This window comes from Myxine glutinosa, chromosome 8, assembly GCF_964187855.1.
Source record: "Myxine glutinosa chromosome 8, kmMyxGlut1.1, whole genome shotgun sequence".
In the NCBI taxonomy this organism is placed as follows: Eukaryota; Metazoa; Chordata; class Myxini; order Myxiniformes; family Myxinidae; genus Myxine; species Myxine glutinosa.
In genome coordinates this window covers 165,106,021-165,113,032 of record NC_136268.1, presented here as the reverse complement: position 1 = coordinate 165,113,032, position 7,012 = coordinate 165,106,021, and positions in this window count along the sequence as shown.

Below are 7,012 nucleotides of genomic sequence, written 5' to 3'. Positions count from 1 at the left end.
TGAGTACCAGATAATTGGTTATATAAATGAGTACCAGATAACTGGTGATAGAAATGAGTACCAGATAACTGGTGATAGAAATGAGTACCAGATAAATGGTTATAGAAATGAGTACCAGATAACTGGTTATAGAAATGAGTACCAGATAATTGGTTATATAAATGAGTACCAGATAACTGGTGATAGAAATGAGTACCAGATAACTGGTGATAGAAATGAGTACCAGATAAATGGTTATAGAAATGAGTACCAGATAACTGGTTATAGAAATGAGTACCAGATAACTGGTTATAGAAATGAGTACCAGATAATTGGTTATATAAATGAGTACCAGATAACTGTTTATAGAAATGAGTACCAGATAACTGGTTATAGAAATGAGTACCAGATAACTGGTGATAGAAATGAGTACCAGATAACTGGTGATAGAAATGAGTACCAGATAACTGGTGATAGAAATGAGTACCAGATAAATGGTTATAGAAATGAGTACCAGATAACTGGATATAGAAATGAGTACCAGATAACTGTTTATAGAAATGAGTACCAGATAACTGTTTATAGAAATGAGTACCAGATAAATGGTTATAGAAATGAATATGAGATAACTGGTCATAGAAATGAGTACCAGATAACTGGATATAGAAATGAGTACCAGATAACTGGATATAGAAATGAGTACCAGATAAATGGTTATAGAAATGAATATGAGATAACTGGTCATAGAAATGAGTACCAGATAACTGGATATAGAAATGAGTACCAGATAACTGGATATAGAAATGAGTACCAGATAAATGGTTATAGAAATGAATATGAGATAACTGGTCATAGAAATGAGTACCAGATAACTGGTTATAGAAATGAGTACCAGATAACTGGTTATATAAATGAGTACCAGATAACTGGTGATAGAAATGAGTACCAGATAACTGGTTATAGAAATGAGTACCAGATAACTGGTTAAAGAAATGAGTACCAGATAACTGGTTAGAGAAATGAGTACCAGATAACTGGTTATAGAAATGAGTACCAGATTACTGGTTATAGAAATGAGTACCAGATAACTGGTGATAGAAATGAATACCAGATAACTGGTTATAGAAATGTGTACCAGATAACTGGTTATAGAAATGAGTACCAGATAACTGGTTATATAAATTAGCACCAGATAACTGGTGATAGAAATGAATACCAGATAACTGGTTATAGAAAAGAGTACCAGATAACTGGTTATATAAATAAGTACCAGATAACTGGTTATAGAAATGAGTACCAGATAACTGGTTATATAAATAGGTACCAGATAACTGGTGATAGAAATGAGTACCAGATAACTGGTGATAGAAATGAGTACCAGATAACTGGTGATAGAAATGAGTACCAGATAAATGGTTATAGAAATGAGTACCAGATAACTGGTGATAGAAATGAGTACCAGATAACTGGTGATAGAAATGAGTACCAGATAAATGGTTATAGAAATGAATATGAGATAACTGGTCATAGAAATGAGTACCAGATAACTGGTTATAGAAATGAGTACCAGATAACTGGTTATATAAATGAGTACCAGATAACTGGTGATAGAAATGAGTACCAGATAACTGGTTATAGAAATGAGTACCAGATAACTGGTTAAAGAAATGAGTACCAGATAACTGGTTATAGAAATGAGTACCAGATAACTGGTTAAAGAAATGAGTACCAGATAACTGGTTAGAGAAATGAGTACCAGATAACTGGTTATAGAAATGAGTACCAGATTACTGGTTATAGAAATGAGTACCAGATAACTGGTGATAGAAATGAATACCAGATAACTGGTTATAGAAATGTGTACCAGATAACTGGTTATAGAAATGAGTACCAGATAACTGGTTATATAAATTAGTACCAGATAACTGGTGATAGAAATGAGTACCAGATAACTGGTTATAGAAAAGAGTACCAGATAACTGGTTATATAAATAAGTACCAGATAACTGGTTATAGAAATGAGTACCAGATAACTGGTTATATAAATAGGTACCAGATAACTGGTGATAGAAATGAGTAGCAGATAACTGGTTAGAGAAATGAGTACCAGATAACTGGTGATAGAAATGAGTACCAGATAACTGGTGATAGAAATGAGTACCAGATAACTGGTGATAGAAATGAGTACCAGATAACTGGTTATAGAAATGAGTACCAGATAACTGGTTATAGAAATGAGTACCAGATAACTGGTTATAGAAATGAGTACCAGATAAGTGGTGATAGAAATGAGTACCAGATAACTGGTTATAGAAATGAGTACCAGATAACTGGTGATAGAAATGAGTACCAGATAACTGGTGATAGAAATGAGTACCGGATAACTGGTGATAGAAATGAGTACCAGATTACTGGTTATAGAAATGAGTACCAGATAACTGGTGATAGAAATGAGTACCAGATAACTGGTGATAGAAATGAATACCAGATTACTGGTTATAGAAATGAGGACCAGATAACTGGTGATAGAAATGAGTACCAGATAACTGGTGATAGAAATGAGTACCAGATAACTGGTGATAGAAATGAGTACCAGATAACTGGTTATAGAAATGAGTACCAGATAACTGGTGATAGAAATGAGTACCAGATAACTGGTGATAGAAATGAGTACCAGATAACTGGTGATAGAAATGAGTACCAGATAACTGGTGATAGAAATGAGTACCAGATAACTGGTTATAGAAATGGGTACCAGATAACTGGTTATATAAATCAGTACCAGATAACTGGTTAATGAAATGAGTACCAGATAACTGGTTATATAAATGAGTACCAGATAACTGGTTATAGAAATGAGTACCAGATAACTGGTTAATGAAATGAGTACCAGATAACTGGTTATATAAATGAGTACCAGATAACTGGTTATAGAAATGAGTACCAGATAACTGGTTATAGAAATGAGTACCAGATAACTGGTGATAGAAATGAGTACCAGATAACTGGTTATAGAAATGAGTACCAGATAACTGGTGATAGAAATGAGTACCAGATAACTGGTTATAGAAATGGGTACCAGATAACTGGTTATATAAATCAGTACCAGATAACTGGTTAATGAAATGAGTACCAGATAACTGGTTATATAAATGAGTACCAGATAACTGGTTATAGAAATGAGTACCAGATAACTGGTTAATGAAATGAGTACCAGATAACTGGTTATAGAAATGAGTACCAGATAACTGGTTAATGAAATGAGTACCAGATAACTGGTTATAGAAATGAGTACCAGATAACTGGTGATAGAAATGAGTACCAGATTACTGGTTATAGAAATGAGTACCAGATAACTGGTGATAGAAATGAGTACCAGATAACTGGTTATAGAAATGAGTACCAGATAATTGGTTATATAAATGAGTACCAGATAACTGGTGATAGAAATGAGTACCAGATAACTGGTGATAGAAATGAGTACCAGATAATTGGTTAATGAAATGAGTACCAGATAACTGGTCATATAAATAAGAACCAGATAACTGGTGATAGAAATGAGTAACAGATAACTGGTTATATAAATAAGAACCAGATAACTGGTTATATAAATGAGTACCAGATAACTGGTTATATAAATGAGTACCAGATAATTGGTCATATAAATAAGAACCAGATAACTGGTGATAGAAATGAGTAACAGATAACTGGTCATATAAATAAGTACCAGATAACTGGTTATAGAAATGAGTAACAGATAACTGGTTATATAAATCAGTACCAGATAACTGGTTAATGAAATGAGTACCAGATAACTGGTTATAGAAATGAGTACCAGATAACTGGTTATATAAATAAGTACCAGATAACTGGTTAATGAAATGAGTACCAGATAACTGGTTATAGAAATGAGTACCAGATAACTGGTGATAGAAATGAGTACCAGATTACTGGTTATAGAAATGAGTACCAGATAACTGGTTATATAAATAAGTACCAGATAACTGGTGATATAAATGAGTACCAGATAACTGGTTATATAAATAAGTACCAGATAACTGGTGATAGAAATGAGTACCAGATAACTGGTTATAGAAATGAGTACCAGATAACTGGTCATATAAATAAGTACCAGATAACTGGTGATAGAAATGAGTACCAGATTACTGGTTATAGAAATGAGTACCAGATAACTGGTGATAGAAATGAGTACCAGATTACTGGTTATAGAAATGAGTACCAGATAACTGGTTATATAAATAAGTACCAGATAACTGGTGATATAAATGAGTACCAGATAACTGGTTATATAAATAAGTACCAGATAACTGGTGATAGAAATGAGTACCAGATAACTGGTTATATAAATAAGTACCAGATAACTGGTGATAGAAATGAGTACCAGATTACTGGTTATAGAAATGAGTACCAGATAACTGGTTATATAAATAAGTACCAGATAACTGGTGATATAAATGAGTACCAGATAACTGGTTATATAAATAAGTACCAGATAACTGGTGATAGAAATGAGTACCAGATAACTGGTTATAGAAATGAGTACCAGATAACTGGTCATATAAATAAGTACCAGATAACTGGTGATAGAAATGAGTCACAGATAACTGGTCATATAAATAAGTACCAGATAACTGGTTATAGAAATGAGTACCAGATAACTGGTTATATAAATAAGCACCAGATAACTGGTGATAGAAATGAGTCACAGATAACTGGTGATAGAAATTAGTACCAGATAACTGGTGATAGAAATGAGTACCAGATAACTGGTTATACAAATGGGTACCAGATAACTGGTTATATAAATAGGTACCAGAAAACTGGTTAGAGAAATGAGTAGCAGATAACTGGTGATAGAAATGAGTACCAGATAACTGGTGATAGAAATGAGTACCAGATAACTGGTGATAGAAATGAGTACCAGATAACTGGTGATAGAAATGAGTACCAGATAACTGGTTAGAGAAATGAGTACCAGATAACTGGTGATAGAAATGAGTACCAGATAACTGGTTAGAGAAATGAGTACCAGATAACTGGTGATAGAAATGAGTACCAGATAACTGGTGATAGAAATGAGTACCAGATAACTGGTGATAGAAATGAGTACCAGATAACTGGTTAGAGAAATGAGTACCAGATAACTGGTGATAGAAATGAGTACCAGATAACTGGTGATAGAAATGAGTACCAGATAACTGGTTAGAGAAATGAGTACCAGATAACTGGTTATATAAATAGGTACCAGAAAACTGGTTAGAGAAATGAGTAGCAGATAACTGGTGATAGAAATGAGTACCAGATAACTGGTGATAGAAATGAGTACCAGATAACTGGTGATAGAAATGAGTACCAGATAAATGGATATAGAAATGAGTACCAGATAACTTTTTATAGAAATGAGTACCAGATAACTGGTGATAGAAATGAGTACCAGATAAATGGATATAGAAATGAGTACCAGATAACTTTTTATAGAAATGAGTACCAGATAAATGGTGATAGAAATGAGTACCAGATAAATGGTTATAGAAATGAATATGAGATAACTGGTCATAGAAATGAGTACCAGATAACTGGTTATAGAAATGAGTACCAGATAACTGGTTATAGAAATGAGTACCAGATAACTGGTTATAGAAATGAATATGAGATAACTGGTCATAGAAATGAGTACCAGATAACTGGTTATAGAAATGAGTACCAGATAACTGGTCATAGAAATGAGTACCAGATAACTGGTGATAGAAATGAGTACCAGATAACTGGTGATAGAAATGAGTACCAGATAAATGGATATAGAAATGAGTACCAGATAACTGTTTATAGAAATGAGTACCAGATAACTGGTGATAGAAATGAGTACCAGATAAATGGTTATAGAAATGAATATGAGATAACTGGTCATAGAAATGAGTACCAGATAAATGGATATAGAAATGAGTACCAGATAACTGTTTATAGAAATGAGTACCAGATAACTGGTGATAGAAATGAGTACCAGATAACTGGTGATAGAAATGAGTACCAGATAACTGGTTATAGAAATGAGTACCAGATAACTGGTTAAAGAAATGAGTACCAGATAACTGGTGATAGAAATGAGTACCAGATAACTGGTTATAGAAATGGGTACCAGATAACTGGTTATATAAATAGGTACCAGAAAACTGGTTAGAGAAATGAGTAGCAGATAACTGGTGATAGAAATGAGTACCAGATAACTGGTTATAGAAATGAGTACCAGATAACTGGTGATAGAAATGAGTACCAGATAACTGGTGATAGAAATGAGTACCAGATAACTGGTGATAGAAATGAGTACCAGATAACTGGTGATAGAAATGAGTACCAGATAACTGGTGATAGAAATGAGTACCAGATAACTGGTGATAGAAATGAGTACCAGATAACTGGTTATAGAAATGAGGAGTACCAGATAACTGGTTATATAAATGAGTACCAGATAACTGGTGATAGAAATGAGTACCAGATAACTGGTTATAGAAATGAGTACCAGATAACTGGTTAAAGAAATGAGTACCAGATAACTGGTTAGAGAAATGAGTACCAGATTACTGGTTATAGAAATGAGTACCAGATAACTGGTGATAGAAATAAGTACCAGATAACTGGTTAAATAAATGAGTACCAGATAACTGGTGATAGAAATGAGTACCAGATAACTGGTTATAGAAATGGGTACCAGATAACTGGTTATATAAATAGGTACCAGAAAACTGGTTAGAGAAATGAGTAGCAGATAACTGGTGATAGAAATGAGTACCAGATAACTGGTGATAGAAATGAGTACCAGATAACTGGTGATAGAAATGAGTACCAGATAACTGGTGATAGAAATGAGTACCAGATAACTGGTGATAGAAATGAGTACCAGATAACTGGTGATAGAAATGAGTACCAGATAACTGGTGATAGAAATGAGTACCAGATAACTGGTTATAGAAATGAGGAGTACCAGATAACTGGTTATATAAATGAGTACCAGATA